General features: G+C 43.7%; 1 protein-coding gene and 1 long non-coding RNA gene across 3 annotated transcripts in view; one reads left to right on the top strand and one right to left on the bottom strand.

Moving 5' to 3' along the window:
- LOC103879142 overlaps window positions 1-16,183 on the top strand; it is a 52,974-nt gene that overhangs the window by 26,787 nt on the left and 10,004 nt on the right. The window lies entirely within an intron of this gene.
- Window positions 1,547-16,183, bottom strand: part of TEX26 (testis expressed 26) — an 80,277-nt gene continuing 65,640 nt past the window's right edge. Inside the window, exons 8-9 of one of the 2 annotated variants that reach the window (XR_002518273.2) lie at window positions 2,543-2,773; window positions 1,556-1,730 (exon numbers count right to left, since the gene is read on the bottom strand). The gene's annotated coding sequence lies outside the window, so the exon portion shown is untranslated. Of the gene's footprint in view, window positions 2,774-16,183 lie in introns of both variants that reach the window. The other variant, XR_002518272.2, reaches the window with a different exon arrangement.

Genomic DNA, 16,183 nt, shown 5'->3' with positions numbered 1-16,183 from the left:
ACAGGCCTTGCCTTTGTCTCAGTGCTAAATGGCTTTTTTCACTTTCTTTCTACCTGTCCTGCAGTTCAAAAGTGGTTCCCTGCCTCCCAATGGCATATGCCCTGCCTCAACTTCTGGTTTGTCAGTTCAGAGAGCCTCTATCAGCTCCTGCTCCAATTCCGAACTTCTATGTGCTTAAAACACATGATAAAGTCATTGAATGTACTTTAAAAAATCAAACTGGACTGAATGTATAAATCTAAATTTGTTGCTTTTAGAATAGTTAATATTTATTATGTTAATGATATTTATATTTTGATAAATATATGTTGATTTAAATATATTAATAAATGTATACATATGATATGTAACACTAACATTAATTATATTTAATAGCCTAGATGGTTTGAGGTTGTATTCAACTTTTCATTCAAGTGGTTAAATCCTAGGGAACTGGTGACTTCTGGAAGAGACAAGGTGGAGAGGAGAAAACCCTTGCAAGAAGTTGAGCTTCCAAGGAGCCCCAGGGGTGTCCTGGTGGGCAGTGCTGTGAGAACCTCAATCACTCTCCCTTCTCGTAGCCACGCCCCCCCCCAGACCCCAGCACTAAATGGCCTCGTTTTGCAGCCTGGACCCGCTCACTCATAATTCATCCTCCTACGGTGTTGAAATTGCTCTTTAAAAAAAATTATTATTATTATTTTGTGAGCAGTGGTCAATGGCCTAGAAATTGCTTTTGCTTCAACGTTGATTTGACATTTTCCAAATTTTCTTCCCACCAAGCCACACCGCCTTTGACCTGGCCTGTTACTGAGAAGAGTCAAGCAGCGCCCAGGACCCTGCCTATTCGTTTCCGTGATGTTGCCATTGATTAAAACCTCAGGGCCTCCATTCCCAGCCTGAGACTCACTCTTCTGAGGTGCTTCAGCCGTGAGTGTGATCATCTTTCTACTGAGGATTTTATGTTTTGGATCAGTTCAGAGCACTACAGACAAAATTTTGTGGCTAATAAAACAGGAAAACTATGTTGAATGTAAAATAAGGTGTATTAAAAAGTACCAAGGCTAATGTTTTTCTAATCTGGCCCATACCTTGGCCCCAGAAGTATTCCCCAAAAGAAAACCTCGGTCTGTGTTGGGGGCAATGGCAACATCACTGCACTAGGCCAAAGTGATAACCTGGCATGGTAGCTTCGACTGACACATGAGTTTTAGTGTTTTCTGAAAAGGGTCTCCTAACTTTATCTTCATACCACAAACATGTATCTGTTTATGTGAATTCATACATGAAAATGGATTCCATAACACAGTGATTGTTCACTTCTCTTTATTTTACTTTTTATTTGAGGAGTCTCACTGTGTCGCCCAGGCTGGAGTGCAGTGGCGCAGTCTCGCCTCACTGCAACCTCTGCCTCCTGGGTTCAAGCAATTCTCCTGCCTCAGCCCCCAACCTCCAGGTAGCTGGGACCACAGGTGTGCACCACCACGTTGCGTAATTTTTTTGTATTTTTGGTAGGTACGGGGTTTCACTATGTTGCCCAGGCTGGTCTCAAACTCCTGAGCTCAAACGATTTGCCTACCTCGGCTTCCCAAAGTGCTGGGATTACAGGCGTGAGCCACCACTCTTGGCCAATTGTTCATTTCTGGGTTGAAGAGCAGCGTCACTCATCTGGTCCCAGTGATCAGTTTATTGCAGTATAGCATGCTGATGACGTCTGTCATCCACCTGGGGTTCTGGCTGCTGGCCTTGTCCTAAAGGGTTGAAGGGTGGAAATGAACGAGCATATGCCTTTTTAATGATCAGACATTTTCAGTTGTCTCAAGCCATTCTTGCCTGTAGGATGCCTGTTTAACAGAATATAATTTTCTTTATTTTCTCCTTCAAGTGGAAAAAAATTGTTTCATAGATTTGGAGAGTCAACTTTATTCTCTCTCTCTCTAGCGAGGGCATATTCTGTATCCCAAGGGCTTTGGGGCAGCTATAATATCTGGGATAGATTATACATTTCCTGAGGGCAGAGACTGGGTTTCTGTATTCCCAGCAGCCAGCACACTGCCTGGTCTATGACAGAGGCTCAAATATTTGTTAAGATAATAAAAGAATGGCTTTAAAAATAGAACATATCCTGGAATGGGTCAGGCATTGTCATTCCTAAGCATATGTCCCCTGTGCTTTTTGTCTTTTGAATTTTTGATTCTGTCATTCAGTAAGTTCTCTGAAGAGAAGCCCTAACATAGCTACCTAAACTGATATAACCGTTAATGGGGGGAGGAAGGGAAGATTCTTTTCTATTTGTCATTCATTAAGACATACAATAAATCACATGATGGAATCACATGTAATTCATCATTCCATCTGATTTTAGAAGCAAAATGAAGCTTTATCTTGCACTACATAGAGAGATCATATATTATTTGCATTCTACAGACTAGCAAAATCCAGCATGAATATATTATATTCAAGGACACAATTTATGTAATCACACCACTTAAGAAGCAGTTTAAAATAGCAAATAAAATCAAACTGTAGCACTCAGCATCCTTATCAAATGAAAATCACATACAAAGACCCGCTTTCTTCTTTTCAACTTCAGCTGCAGGGACCAGAAATAAATAGCTCCATCTTCTCTGATCATGATTAAGGTGTCGTCAGGCATAGAGAGAATGCGCAGCACGGGACCCCCATATGACAGCCTCCGCAGCCCAGCAGGCAGCACGGAGGAAACCTCTTTCTGTCGGGCCAAAGCATTAGCTCGCTCCAAATACTCTAGCTGCAGATACGTGTGGAAGCCACCCTGGAGGATAAAGGACAATTCATGAAACATCCACTGTCTTTCTGGCTTTCAAAAATTCTCCTTACCATCTGGGCATGGATAATTCCTTTCTTGGACGTAACATCATTATTAGCACATAAGCGCGGCTGCCAAAATCTTGGGGGGTAATAACTGGGGTGTGCCTGTTGAGCCGAGCCCAGAAGTCTGTTACCCAGCTGCTGGGCTTGCTTCTGCTGCCAGTTTCTTTCTCTAAAGAGGATGATGATGATGATGGTTGTTATTGAGAGTGTACCATGTTCCATGCAACACAGACCTTCCTCTCAATTCTCAAGATAACTGTGGGAGATAGGTTTTATTGTTCATCCCATTTTACAAACTGGGAAACTTAAGCTTATAAAGGTTAAATAACTTGCCTACAATCATAACTAGTAAGTGGCTGGCCAGAGACATGAGTCCCCATTGGTGTGACACTCCGCAGTCCTACCCACCAGGAAGTGTGCCTCATTTTGAATCTTAGCAGTACACCTGCAGAAAAAACTCTGTGGTCAGAGTGAAGGGGTCGGGGATACTTGGGGCTTGTGAAATCTACGTTTTCTCTCCATGTTCCCCAAAAGCCCTACTTCATTAGAAGCTTTCCTTCTTTTCCCTGGAATCCTGAATATTCCTTTTCAAATCAAACGACAATGAGACAACTTGTATTTAATTTGGCGGGGAAATTGGCCGAAAGTCTGCATAGAGAGGTGTTTTTGTTGTTGTTTTTGGACGGAGTCTTGCTCCGTTGCCCAGGCTGGAGTGCAATGGCACGATCTCTGCTCCCTGCAGCCTCTGCCTCCCGGATTCAACCAATTCTCCTGCCTCGGCCTCTGGAGTAGCTGGGACTGCAGGCGCATGCCAAAATGCCCGGCTAATTTTTGTATTTTTAGTAGAGATGTGGTTTCACCACATTGGCCAGGCTGGTCTTGAACTCCTGACCTCAAGTGATCTGCCCACCTCGGCCTCCCAAAGTGTTGGGATTACAGGCGTGAGCCAGGATGCCCGGACTGAATAGAGAGGTGTCTTACTGCTCAACTTGTCATTTTAAAACTTAATTCATTCTAGGACAATGGAAGTGCACTGACGGACATGACGATGAAGAATGTTAAAAGCAGCCTTCTTAGCCTCTTGTTATTATACATCCCAAATTTGGAAATATTAATCATGATGATGATCATATTTGCTGAGAATTTATTCTGTGGCATCCCTGTTCCAAACACTCATCTGATGATCACCAGGTGCCGCTGCCCGTGGCGTTTCTTGCTCACTGGTGTGCTCTTGCTTTGGGGTGAAGTCGTGGATGCACCCTTCAATCCTTAGTTTTAGGATACCCTTCTAGGAACTTGCCTTAGTTACCGAAATTCCTAGTTGAACTATTCCAAGTATAGCCAGACATGGTAAGCATTTGAAGATTGTGAGCAAGCACGTCCCCTTGGTTCAACTTCAGGTTGGCCAAAGGTACTGAGGGGCAAAGGGTACTCCAGAAAGGAGTGGGCTTGGAAAGAAATACATTGTGCAAATTCCCTGGAACTCCAAATCTGATTCACAAAAAACCCAGCTTATCCCACTGAATTCTGCTCACTGCTTCATAGTCTGTTTTCATGAAAAGTTATTCTATTTGTTAATACTCTAGAGAGAAAAAAGACCCAAATCTGTTTATAGAAATTACTAGATTGCTGGGGAGAGGGGTATAGAAGGAGGAGGAAATCTTCATATAAATTTCACATTCAAAAATGCATAATACTCAAAGATCTCTGGAACTCCAAAACGTTAATAGGATGGTTAATTGAAATTCAGTGCAGACACCAAAGCCCTTCTCCAGTGAGAGACCTGGGCTCCTGGACCTTTTATTTTTTAAATCAAGCCCTAATTAGCAGAAGCAGCGGTGGGTTCCTCAGTGTTCATGCTTCCAGGAAGTCCCCCTCCGCCCTGGTCAGTTCCTGACGAAACACTAGTCTCTGTTTAGGGGTCTTATTTTGAGTTAAACAGCAAACCAAGTTCAAAGGACAAGGATGGTGAGGATACTCACTTGGGTGTAAACTGAGACAAAAAGACGTGTGAGTCGTGAGAATTATTTTCAAATATTAGCAGGATCATTCTGTAGGAGAGAGAGATTTTTTCTGGGCGGCTATACAGGCAGACCGTTAGATGAACCCAGTAATCCCTGCCTCCTAGTGTTCATGGCCTATATTATTCTCATGCTCTGAGTAACTTTCTTGGAGCCAATAGAATACCTCAACGTTGAGAAGATGTCACTTCTGTGATGACATTACATGAGATCATAGTTTGTCTTGCCAGCAGACTCGCTCCCTTGCTGGCTCTGATGAAGCTGGCTGCCATACCGTTAGTTGTCCTATAATGAAGCCTACATGGCAAGGAACTAAGGGCAGCCTATGGCCAACAGCCAGCAAGGAATTGAGACCGTTAGTCCAACAACCTGCAAGGAACCGAATCCTGGCAACAGTCACGTGAGCTTGGAAGCAGATCCTTCCCCAGGCAAGCTTTCAAATGAGGCCCCCAACCTGGTGAGACCCAGCTGAGGGTCTCACCTCTGAGGACCCAGCTAGGCCATGCCTGGATTCCTCATTTACAAACACAGTGAGACACGAGGCAGTTGGATCACTTGAGGTCAGGAGTTCAAGACCAGCCTGACCAACATGGTGAAATCTCATCTCTACTAAATACAAAAAATTAGCTGGGCGTGGTAGCACATGCCTGTAATCCCAGCTACTTGGGAGGCTAAGGCAGAAGAATTGCTTGAACCTGGGAGGTAGAGGTTACAGTGAGCTGAGATTGCACCATTATACTCTAGCCTGGGCAACAAGAGCGAAAGACTGTCTCAAAAAAAAAAAAAAAAAAAAAGAAAGAAAAAGAAAAAGTGTATTGTTTTAAGCTACTAAGTTTTTGATAATTTATTATGGAGCAATGAATAACTAACACAGTGGCTGAAAAGTATAGAAATTGGGCTAGAGGGTAGAACGTCAATAAGACTAATTTCAGCTCATAGGGGAGAAAGAAATATCTAAGGTCAGAGCTTTCCAACCTTGAAATGGGCTGCTCTATAAGGTATTGAGTTCTTTTTACCTGAATGCATTAAAGCACATGCTGGCTCATGGTTTAGCAGAGAAGAGAATTTGAGAACCGAAGGGGTTAAACATTAAGAAAACTCTAAGGTCCTTTCAAGCCCCAAGATCTGTAATTTCATGAACGTATGTAGAAGGCAGCTTCAACAGAGCTGGTTGTGTTACGTGTCTGTGTTGGGAAGTAAGGTGTTGGTTTTCTCATATATCCCAGGGTGTCTGCCTTTGAACAGTAGTGACAGTGAAATGGAGAATATGAGGTGATGCCTAGTGTCCAACACACCAGGGCATTGCGTGGTGGTAAGTCAACACCCGGGGCCAGTGTAGGGGCCATGAAGAAAGACGCTGGCTGTGCAACCAAGCTCAGCACCAGTTCCTTCTAAGTCATGCTCCAGTGGAGACATGTCACATTCCTGGGGTGGGCTGACGGTGCCAAACTTCACCATGACCACTAGACAATACCATGCACACAATATTTAACACATATTTTTGGAATAAATGTACAAACCAAAACACCCAGAGGTATGGCTTCAACAAGTGCCTAGGGTCAGAGATGGAACAGAAAGCAGAAAAGGAGTAGCATTTACACACTGGGCTCAGGCTGCCCCCAAGATCACCTCTGTGACCGTGGAGCCAAGCCTGGGAGAGCTGTGTGTACCCCTGGGCACTCTGAGGTTCCAGACAGGATGGTAGCAGGGAAGGGCCATGCGGTGTTGTGAGCTGCATGGTGAGGCTATGGGCCATCAGATGGGCTCTTGTTGGCCCTGCAGCACTGTGGGCTGTGCCCAGAGAGACCCAGCCTCCTCCTTCCAGCCCAGAGCTGAGGAGGAGCACGTGCTTCTGCATGAAAGGGTATGATTCTCAGTGGGACACCCAGGGACACTGAACTCTGCCTCCACACAGTGATTCAGTCACTGGAGACACTCAGATTGAGCACCAATGGTAGGTCAAACACTGTGCCAGATGCTAAGGCTTCAGAGCTGAAAGATGCGCTTTTGTGGCATTTACTATCTAGTAGGGTCACAGACAAGCAAACCAAGCATGTAATAGAAAATGATAAGTTCTATATGGGTAACTGCAGACCACTATCAGTTTAAAAGGAGGAGCATCTAAGTACAGTATTTCTAGGAAAGTTAGGACACCCTCTTGGCTTTGCAAGGAAGCCACAGGGCTTGGTATGCTTCTGGGCTGCGACCACTGTTCCTCTAGATGCCACCTACATCTGAAACATCCTACACATCATGCCCTGCCTGAATGTATGCTTTAGCACTCTTTCCCCTTCTTGGCACTGAATTTTGATGAAGTAAGTCAGCATTGCATAGAAAGAGCAAGGGAGATACTTTCTGGGTCTTAGCAGGTACTAGAATACAAAACCCTAGAATAGTGGAAAAGAAATGAACAAAGACCAGATTTGCCTGCTTCCTTTGCAGCTAGATATGACACATGATTAATTTCTGACTAAAAAGTTGCAAATGCAAGTGTCATGGGCAGCTTCTGGGAATTGTCTGTTAAGGGAAGAGGTGAGTCTTTCCTTGACACGCCTCCCTTCCTGTTGGCTGGAATGAGAGCATGTTGTCTGGAGTCTGAGCAGTCACATTGGGCCATGAGGAGGAACGCACAGGCTGAGGATGGCAGAACCACAGAGTAGAAGGGGTCTGGTCCCTGAAAATTTCACGAAGCCACTTGACCCCCGACTTCCTACGTGAGAGAGGAAAAAGCTTCTGCCTCACTTAGGCCTTTGAGGTTATGTATATTCTGTCACCTGTAGTTAAAGCCAATCCTAACTGATATAATGAGCTTTAGAGACAGACTAGAGTTCCAATCCCGAATCTATTCCTTAGTAGCTGAGGGGTTTCAAGCAAGTTACTCAGATTATTTAAACCTCATTCTTTTCAGCTATGAAATAGGAATAAGAATCCTTTTGACGGGGGCTCTTTTGATATTCTGGAGACTGATGAAATAAAATATATAAAGATCCTAAAGCAATGTGGACACACAGTTGGAAGTCAGTGACTGTTTGATACATAAGTGAAGAGAGAAATGGTCTCATGGCTCCTCAGTGATGTACTGGGTAACATTTCACTGAGCAAAAATGGCCCCAGATAATGTATTGTCTGTCCTGGTCCCACACCGCCTCTCCTCGCACACGCTCCACTGGATGTGTGTAACAGGCAGCATGCGGACTCGTGCCTCTGGGCTTTTGCACATGCTGTTCCCTCTGCCTAGGAGGCCTTGCTTCTCTCTCCCTCCTTTATGGAGCGATTCCCTTCATCCCTCAAAACTCAGCCCAAGGTTCACCTTGCAGGAGGCTCCCTGACTCCTTGGTCTGGGTTGGGTGCTCCCACTGCACCCAGGCTTAATTCTACTGCAGTTCTGATCTTCCCCAGGACACAGACCATAACTTGACTGACTGCACCATGGGGGCTAAGACAAAGCCTCCCACAGTAAATCTGTATTGAAAGAAGGAGGGAAGGAAGGAACGAGTGAAGGAAGGAAGGGAGGGAGGGAGGGAGGGAGGGAAGGAGGGAGGGAGGGGAGAACAGAAGGAATAAAGGAATGGGTGGATGACTAGGCAGGCAGGCATTCTAAAAGTATAGGTAATGACACTACTTTGGTTTAAAATATCTGGGATATTGCTAAAACACTGAATAATTTATCCATTTAAATAAGATGCTCCTCTCTCTTCCTATCAGGAAGTTTGTTTCATTTCACACAAATGAAGGTGCTGTGGTCTGAATGTTTGTGTTCTCCCAAAATTCATATGTTGGAATCCTACCTCCCAATATGATGGTACTGGGAGGTGGGGCCTTTGGGAGGTGATTAGGTCATGAGGGCAGATCCCTCATGAATGCGATTAGTGGCCTTATAAAAAGAGGACCCAGGCCGGGCGCGGTGGCTCAAGCCTGTAATCCCAGCACTTTGGGAGGCCGAGGCGGGCGGATCACGAGGTCAGGAGATCGAGACCATCCTGGCTAACATGGTGAAACCCCGTCTGTACTAAAAAATACAAAAAACTAGCCGGGCGAGGTGGCGGGCGCCTGTAGTCCCAGCTACTCGGAGGCTGAGGCGGGAGAATGGCGTGAACCCGGGAGGTGGAGCTTGCAGTGAGCTGAGATCCAGCCACTGCACTCCAGCCTGGGCGACAGAGCGAGACTCCGTCTCAAAAAAAAAAAAAAAAAGAGGACCCAGAGAGACCCCTCACCCCTCACCACGTGAGCACACTGTGAGGCAGTGCTTCCCAGAAACGAGGAAGCAGACCCTCACCAGACAGTGAATCTGCCTTCATCTCGGACTTTCCAGCCTCCAGAACTGTTAAAAAACAAATATGTATTGTTTATAAGCCACCAAGTCTAAGGTGTTTTGTTATAGCAGCCCGAATAGATTAAGACAGGAAGGGGCACTTTTTAAAAATATGTGTTATTTAACATTCCCTTGCCACGGCAGGTGAAATGCTAAGCACCCCTAAACTCCCACTGTAGCCATGGAATCTGGGGCTCTGCCCTTGAAAAGGGCACCTGGGAACTTCACCAGCCTACAGTCTGACAAGAGTGTGTTTTTGTTCAAACTCCGGGAACAAGATCATAGAGCTTTACCTTGAATACTTTTTTCCTATAATTTAAGATATAAGCATGAAACCTTAACAAATAGAGCTTAAACAGCTTGTTCCTTTATGATATGTATTTTATTTTATGATATGAGTACAACCTTATTCATTAAGATTTCATATTCTAGGTTAACCAAGGTGGCAGAGAAAAAGTTTAAAATACCTCATTCCAGCAGATTGGGGTAAGGGAAATGCCCAAACTCTCTGGACAAAAATACATATAAAACCAGTGATGTAATAAAAGTCTTGTCTCCTTTTTTGTTGTTGTTGTTTTTGAGACCGAGTTTCACTCTTGTTGTCCAGGCTGGAGTGCAATGGCTCGATCTCGGCTCACTGCAACCTCCGCCTCCTGGGTTCAAGCGATTCTCCTGCCTCAGCCTCCCGAGTAGCTGGGATTACAGGCATGGGCCACCACTCCCAGCTAATTTTGTATTTTTAGTAGAGACAGGGTTTCTCTATGTTGGTCAGGCTGGTCTCGAATTCCTGACCTCACATGATCTGCCCGCCTCAGCCTCCCAAAAGTGCTGGGATTACAGGCATGAGGCACCGCGCCTGGCCTTTTCTCCTTTTTAAGAAAAGTCTTTAAATGTCTTGTTGGTCTAGTGTACTAAGTAATTTAAATATATTTTCCCATGTAAACTGTTCAGTAAATCAGACTGGTTTAAAGTAGAAATTACAGTTCAGAGCTGAAAGTGATCTTACAGATAGATGATCTGGCCTAATTGGTTCATGTGGTTAAAGTTTTAACTGTGGTTTCAATGATCCAACGTTTATAAAACCCATTTACTTTATTCTGTGACCTCATACTCTGTTTCATTATGCATTTGAAAGTTTCCAGATCCAGCAGCTGTCTTCCTCTCTTTTCATACTCCTGAAAGCAACATTAGCTATGAACATAAGCTGCATTTTCTTTAGTCTAGGAGCCAAAGTCCAAAGAATTGAATGTCTAATTAGACTTACCTAAACTCTGTCAGTTTCTAACATGTATCTCTTTTGTTCATTTCTCTGACGCAGTCACAATTTGTTTCTAATTCCATTAAGAAGTGACAATTTAAAAATAATTTAATCTTCATTGCTATTTTATAGAATTAAAAGAATTTTCACTGAAAAATCAATCTTCAAAAAGAAAATCAAATTACCCAGATGAATATTTTGAGAGTTCACCTGGCCAATTCCTACCTGAAAGGGTGCATTTAAGTTTTGTAACTCTTCAAGGGTCATTTGATATTATCTTATCAAAACAAAAAGAAAATAAATTAAAAATGTATAATGCTAATAGTAATATCTATAAAATACAATTTCTGGAAACCCATAATTTCTCTCTTTATGAGGCCAGTGAGATAAGCTGAGCCTCCAGGTAACTTTGGATATTCCAGCCCTCACTGTTGTAAGTCTCTATGCCAATTTAATTAATTCCACAACCCCAAATTCTAGGGTAGGGTTGGCTTTCCTGGGTGGGTGGAAGGAGGAGGTGGAGAGGTAGTGGGAGGAGAGGGAGGTTGGATAGGCTTTGACTTGAGAAAGAAAAGAGGAAGCCTCCACACTCCCTCAAAAAAAGGATCAGGAGCTAGACTGAATGAGAAAAGGGAGTCTCCAAATATTTTACTGTGTCAGATTTGAAAGACTGTCCCCCGTCAGGGGTCCTGTGTGTTAGAGCTGCCTCTGCCACATCCCATGCTCCCCAGCCCGTCTCTCACCCATGCTGAGCCAGGAGGAGGCCTTGGGGGAATTGACCTACCATCTCTCTTTCTGGGGTAAATTTTCTGAAGCTGCGGCCATTGGACAGAGGTACTCTGGTGTTAGTGAAACTGGATCTCTTTTAGTCAATAAACATCACCAGAGAATATCTCCTCCTCACCTTCAGTCTCTTAGCTACTGTCTCACCAATTTGCCTTTTATAAATGAAAATCCCCAAACATCTGGCTTAGAATGAATAAACTATCACGAGTGATACAGCCGAGTCAGGCTCTGATGTTGTTACACTGTCTCATGAGGCCTGACGCAAATAGCAAAGGAGGAAATTGTCTTTTCTCCCAATAGGATCATCTCCTGAAATCTCTGTGTACCAGTCTCCAAGGTGGTGGCCCTTCCTGTAAAACGCAGACTGACACCAAGGCTATTGAGAGATTCGCCATTTTATAAAATTAAAGCATCTTTCAAATTGTGACTTGAATGATCTCACAATTACTTTTCATCGAGGAACAAAACCAAGGACCCAGCTCTAGAGTGGAGGAGACACATGTAGCCTGAAGTTTCTACTTGAAAATTCTTTGTAGGGCTCTTCTGGCAAGATCCAAACCCAGGAGGTAATTTCAAAAGTTAACTGGGAGAAAGATCTTACCAGTATTTAAATACACGCAAAAGATATTTCATCAAACTGAGAGCCATTTCCCTTATCAGACAAAAGGCATTACCACTGAGTTAATTTAACAAAGTGTTCTTTGGCCAAAGCCTCCTCTAGGATCCAAAACAGCAGATAAGAGTTTGCCAGGCTCACACACAACACGTGAGAAAAACATACGTGGGTCTGAGCTTTAATAAAAAGATCCTGTCTCTAAGAACACCTAGATGACTTCTCCGCCTGAGTTCTAGAGGTGAAATCCAGAAGGTGAAACAACTTTTTAAGGATTTGAAAATTATTTCTCTTAAGGTTAGAAAATTATAGGAAAGATATGCTCCTGTCACAGTTTTTCACATTGTATTTTTCTGAGCCCTTATAATTCTAAATATCAGATATAAATACTTTATTAGCCCACAAGTTACATAAAACACATTTGTTTTATAGATTTGTACAAAGGAATCAAAATGTATTGCCTATATATCCCTACCACAAACTTTCATTTTTTCCACTGTACCTGAATATTTTTTTGTCTTAGCTTCAATACTTCCTGAAATTTTTTACTGTGATGGATTGCCTGTCCACTAACTACCATTTTATGTGGAATTGCCCTTTTGCCTTTCTCTACCTTCATCACTGAAAAAGAAAAAACAACAACAAAAATTGCCCTACCTCCCAGGAGGGGGCTCCCCAATCCAGAAAGAGACTAACTCATCTTCTCTCAATACATTTCCTGGAAATGCTGCTGAGAGAGTGGAGTGAAAGCCATCATTAATAATAGCAATGAAGGGCATGAAATCTAAAGGGAGTGTGATTATATAATTTATAAAGGGCTTTGCAGTCATTTTCATTTAAGCATAAAATGCAACCGAAAAGCCTTTTTCCCTTCACAAATTCTCCTCAGAGCCATCCCCAACAAATATCCCACCTCACCCCACCTCCACCACCAAACAATCATGACACACCTACACCTGTCATGCCTTTGGAGCCAGCTGAGGTTTGCTGTCTGTCCTCTGGGGTCATGCTACCATCACTGCCTCCTGGCCACATCTTCTCTCACTTCCTGCCTCCCTTCTCCCACTCTCCACAAAAATAAGGAAATGGATGAAAGGTAACTACAGAAGATTTGTCAGGCTCTCGGCACAATACTATGTTAACTAAATTTCCTTTGCACTTAAGAAAACAGTTCTTAAATCTCACAGACCCCATCAAATTTTCATATGTCACGAAGGAAAGCAAAAATCCAGTGATCATTAGCCAACTTCTTTTTTAAAGGCAGCAATATAAATACGTTTTGGAGAAACACAGCTAGAAAACAGGGCCATTATTGTGCTTTTCCTTGAAAATATAAATCAGGCCTTCACATAATTGCATGTTTTTAAGGCAAATTTGGAACACAAAGCAGAGAAAACATATGTCCCTTCTGGGTACTCCTGTGCTTGGCAGGGCTTGGAAATTCGTAACTGCCATCGACAGCAAGTCACATTGTATCACTAAAAAGCTTGAATGACTTGTTTTCCTACAAATAAAAACAGAGGGAAAAGCCTGACTATTTCATATCCAAACTATCACAGCTATAGTGACAACCATAAATAATTTAGTCTGCAGTTGTGGATTCAGTTTTTAAAGGTATTATCTACTGCCCAGCAATGCCTTTTGTTTCATTCAAATACAATTTCATAGAAAACTACCCGGATAATTCCCTAATATCCTGTATTAGAGGGAATTCACGGAGCTATGATTCTGCTTGTCCTTACATTGCAGTTTCCCCAAAGCAAGTGGGTTTTATGATTAGAGTGGTTTTCCCATAAGGGTTCATTTGCCTGCTGGTTGCTCATTTGCATTGCAAATGAGCTCTCCTATTGTTACAACCCAGCATCTCCTTGCCTGTCACTGTAAGAGTCTCCTCTGTTGGGGTGGTTTAGGGATAATTTCACGTCTACCACAAGGGAATTGACTAATTCATCGAATATAGTATCGTTTTGAAATTCTGTTTCTTGAGTGGCTGTCTCTACAGCTTTAGAAAATAGACAGAATCAATGGTCTTAAGATTCTAAAAGAGAAAGTGACTCCAGAAGATTTGGGGCTTCCCCGGGGTTGAAATTCAGAGGATTCTCCAGCAGCTTGTCCTGAAGAAGAGGAAAGGAGGGAAGGCTAAAGGGAGCTCGTCAGTGAATCTAGATTGTTAAACCACTTGTGTAAAAATGGAGACCAGATATTGCTTAAACAAGGGAAGGAGGGCAAAACTGGCGGGGGCGATTGTGCTGGGACCTTTCAAACCCACCCCAAGCTGAAACTTGAAAGAGAGTTGTCTCTTTAGCCATGTTAAGGTGCCAAAAATTAGAAAAGTACTTTAATTTTAAAATAGTGAATGCAGGCTTGGACAGCACTGTCACTAACGTCTAGCCTCTGTTGAGGTTATTATGTGCCAAGCACTGAGTCTTTTCTATTAATCCTCTCAACAACTCTGCAAGAGAGATACAGTTATCGTCTCCATTTTATAGATCAGGAAACTGAGGCACAGAAAGGTTGATGGACTTGCCTGGCTTCCCACAGCTAGTAAGTGCTGGAACCAGGATCCCAGTACAGGAGAGCGACGCTGCTCACTGGTCCCTCAAGCCCAGCTCTCCAGCCTCTGCGTGAGGTTCCCCAGCTACCTCCAGGGAGGACACAGATGCATGAGCAGAGGGGGAGCAGCGTGGACTTGCCAGCCTCTAGTGCCCACTATCACCTCTCTTCTCATCTAGTGTAAAAATTAGTGTAAATTGTTCTAACCCAAGTTCCTGGTCCCTTAGAAATGAACCTTAAATGCCTTTACTTGAAGGTGTTCTTCCTTTCTTCTTCTTTTAAAATAGTTAAAAGTAACGGTGACCGTTAAAGAGTCAGATCCTTCCCCTTCCCCCAGTGAGTATGAAAGACTTCCCACCATCAGGATATCACAGCTTATGTAAGCTTTTAAGAGGATCCAAATTTGTTGCAAGGCACGGCCCAAGCGTTTTCCAGCTCACTTCTCTAAATTAATCTGAAATGAATATATTGCTACTTTTCCAGCTGCTCAGGTATATCCCATGGCCTCTTAGTGGCTTAGAAATAAAGAGTGTTGCTTCCTCCAGCCTTACCAAACAAGCATGGCAGAGCTCATCTTGCCTGTGTACACCAGTCAGCTGGTGGAAGGGGATGTTGAGAAGGCTATTGAGGCAATGGCCACCCTAGTAGGGAAGGTTAAGGTGGATTAGCTCTGTGTCCTGAGCACTGGATGGTGGAGCGGGCCTTAAGCAATGCATCTGTACCATGAGCAAGGCATTGGAGGAAGGCAGAGAAGACGAAGCTGGAAAGCACCATCCAACCCATAGAGTCATCTCCCTTTCCTTACAGAGGGGAAACTGAGACCCAGGGAAGTATCTTGTCTAAGGTCACATCACGGATTAGTGGCAGGAATAGAAGGCTTGTTTTTGTCTACACTAGAAATGGGATTAATTTATCCTCTTCCTGGAACAAGTTGATTGAAACTGCCTCCTTGAATTGAACACAAAATTGGGAAGAACAGGGATATTCCAAGTTGTCAACTTCCCTCCTGTAGATTCCCTCATATCCTCTCTCCTGACTGTCCTCCACCCAGCCCTGCCCTGCCAGGAGATGCCAGGTCCCTGCCAGGTCCTGTATTGTATCTTCTTTCTAGTGGGTCTCCTGAGGGCACCTCTTTGCTGTCCACCTGTAACTTTTCCACCTGTTAGTTGCAACGAGAACAAAGGCTCTAGCCATACCCTCTGGAGTTCTAGGCACCAGATGTTCAAATAAAGATAAAAAAAAGGGAAGGCCAAGAGTTTGGGGACAGGATGAATCAGACCAAATCCAACCTTCCTGCTCATTGTTGTAAACTGTAAAAATGGCCCACAGTCTGCCATATAATTTGGGGCTTGGCTTGTGACTTTGGTGAGTGGAAAATTAGAAAACATGATGCCAAAGAGGCTTTAAAAGGTATGCACAACGGGTGTGTCCTCTAGCTCATTTGAACTCCGTGAGAACATGCCCACGCTCGTCTGCTGGAAGAGGAGAGATACATGGAGCAAGCCAAGGGGCTCCCGTTCCCAGCCAAGTTCATCTTAGGCCAGCCAATGGCCTGCTGGGTTTCAGATGTGTGAGCCAGCCAGCTACAGCCAACAGAATTCTCCAGCTGATGAGCAGGCACCTGAGAAAACCAGTGAGTACTGTTGTGTGCCACTGAGGTTTTGTGGTTATGTGTTATGCAGCATGACTCTGGCAATCCATAACTGATACACTGTCTGTTAACTTACATTCTAGTTGGTTCTACCACAGGCACATAGTCTGAAGCATCACCCCTTCCTTTGGTATGTGTTGTAAATCATGATTTTCAA

This window comes from Papio anubis, chromosome 15 (genome assembly GCF_008728515.1).
Source record: "Papio anubis isolate 15944 chromosome 15, Panubis1.0, whole genome shotgun sequence".
Taxonomy (NCBI): domain Eukaryota; kingdom Metazoa; phylum Chordata; class Mammalia; order Primates; family Cercopithecidae; genus Papio; species Papio anubis.
This window is presented reverse-complemented; position numbering and strand designations above follow the sequence as displayed.